Source organism: Penaeus vannamei, chromosome 20 (genome assembly GCF_042767895.1).
Source record: "Penaeus vannamei isolate JL-2024 chromosome 20, ASM4276789v1, whole genome shotgun sequence".
Taxonomy (NCBI): Eukaryota; Metazoa; Arthropoda; class Malacostraca; order Decapoda; family Penaeidae; genus Penaeus; species Penaeus vannamei.
Genome location: NC_091568.1, coordinates 2,272,643 through 2,275,142, shown reverse-complemented (window position 1 = coordinate 2,275,142; position 2,500 = coordinate 2,272,643). Strand labels below are relative to the sequence as shown.

Sequence of the window (2,500 nt, the reverse complement as noted above, 5' to 3'; positions counted from 1 at the left end):
AGAGGAACTGTCTCGGTTTTTTGAAAAATAGAAAATTGTTTATTTCGCCTTTTGAGGACTCTGTTTTTTTTTTTTTTTTTTTTTTTTTTTTTTTTTTTTTTAATAATAGTCTATCACAAAAGCAGCACAAAGGTATAATTAACAAAGAAATTGATTGTTCTTATACACATTATGATGGTAAAAAAATAAAATACAGTGTCAAAGAAAGTGTTATGTAGAATCATATTGCTTTGTATTACTTTTTATATAATTCATTTATTAGCTCTACAGACGTAACAAACAATAGAATTAGATTTAGAAAGCCGATGTTCACTGCACACAACACAACCAATTTTGTCTGATCAGAATGGTTTATCAAGTGTTATCGCTCTATCTGTCTTTCTCTTTTCATCCCTCCTCCCCTCTCTCGCTCATTCTTCATATCGCTTCCTCTCTCTTGTTTACAAATACCAAAAGAAGCAATAAAAAAGGATAAACAATATTACAGTTAGATCTTACCTGTTCCTCTATGCTATTATGTCCCAACAAGAAACAATTAATGAATATTTACTCTGGGTTGTAATTAAACACATGACTAAATCTTATTATGTAAAACCATTTGTTCCTACCATTAAGTGATGTAATGAGAGCTTTAATTATAAATTTCCACTGCAATGATGATAATAATGATTCTGATTAACAAGTCCTCCCTTATCGAGATCCAATTTATCCAGATGGCATTTTTTCTATATGCAAAAAAAAAAAAAAAAAAAAAAAAAAAAAAAAAAAAAAAAAAAACAGACAAAAAACAAAGCATAAAAACGAAATAATTTCAGTATAGTTCTGTGCATTATTTGTTTGCCAATAAATATACTGTGTATATCTATCATTTCCTGCCATTACTTCCTGTCATATCTTTCTAAGATATTTTACTAATGATGTAATAATTCTTGTCATTATCATATTACCAGTAAAATATCTTTAGAAGATATTAGAGTCCTTCTTAAAACAGTCTGCAATTATGTGACTTCTCTGATGGTACTGCCTCAAATTGCACATCTAGCGGCCTTTAGCAATAATCATTCATCACAGGCGCAAAATGATGATTTGTGATGGTAATTTTTAATGATGATTTGTGATGTGGATTTGGTATTTTGTGCTGATGATTCATAATGATACTTTATAATGACAACTTGCAATGGTGATTTATAATGATACTTTATAATGACAACTTGCAATGGTGATTTATAATGATACTTTATAATGACAACTTGCAATGGTGATTTATAATGATACTTTATAATGACAACTTGCAATGGTGATTTATAATGATACTTTATAATAACAACTTGCAATGATGATTCATAATGATACTTTATAATGACAACTTGCAATGGTGATTTATAATGATACTTTATAATGACAACTTGCAATGATGATTTATAATGATACTTTATAATGACAACTTGCAATGATGATTCATAATGATACTTTATAATGACAACTTGCAATGATGATTTATAATGATACTTTATAATGACAACTTGCAATGGTGATTTATAATGATACTTTATAATGACAACTTGCAATGATGGTTTATAATGATACTTTATAATGACAACTTGCAATGATGATTCATAATGATACTTTATAATGACAACTTGCAATGATGGTTTATAATGATACTTTATAATGACAACTTGCAATGATGATTTATAATGATACTTTATAATGACAACTTGCAATGGTGATTCATAATGATACTTTATAATGACAACTTGCAATGATGATTCATAATGATACTTTATAATGACAACTTGCAATAATTTATAATGATACTTTATAATGACAACTTGCAATGGTGATTTATAATGATACTTTATAATGACAACTTGCAATGATGATTTATAATGATACTTTATAATGACAACTTGCAATGGTGATTTATAATGATACTTTATAATGACAACTTGCAATGATGATTTATAATGATACTTTATAATGACAACTTGCAATGGTGATTTATAATGATACTTTATAATGACAACTTGCAATGGTGATTTATAATGATACTTTATAATGACAACTTGCAATGATGATTTATAATGATACTTTATAATGACAACTTGCAATGATGATTTATAATGATACTTTATAATGACAACTTGCAATGATGATTCATAATGATACTTTATAATGACAACTTGCAATGGTGATTTATAATGATACTTTATAATGACAACTTGCAATGGTGATTTATAATGATACTTTATAATGACAACTTGCAATGGTGATTTATAATGATACTTTATAATGACAACTTGCAATGATGATTTATAATGATACTTTATAATGACAACTTGCAATGGTGATTTATAATGATACTTTATAATGACAACTTGCAATGGTGATTTATAATGATACTTTATAATGACAACTTGCAATGATGATTCATAATGATACTTTATAATGACAACTTGCAATGGTGATTTATAATGATACTTTATAATGACAACTTGCA

The 2,500-nt window shown here is 26.7% G+C and overlaps 1 protein-coding gene across 1 annotated transcript in view; it reads left to right on the top strand.

The window, feature by feature from the left end:
* Positions 1 to 64, top strand: part of LOC138865305 (glutamate receptor ionotropic, delta-1-like) — a 14,450-nt gene extending 14,386 nt beyond the window's left edge. The window contains exon 8 of the mRNA XM_070135630.1: positions 1 to 64. This exon is cut by the window's left edge and continues 268 nt beyond it. The gene's annotated coding sequence lies outside the window, so the exon portion shown is untranslated.
* The last annotated feature ends 2,436 nt before the right edge of the window (positions 65 to 2,500 follow it).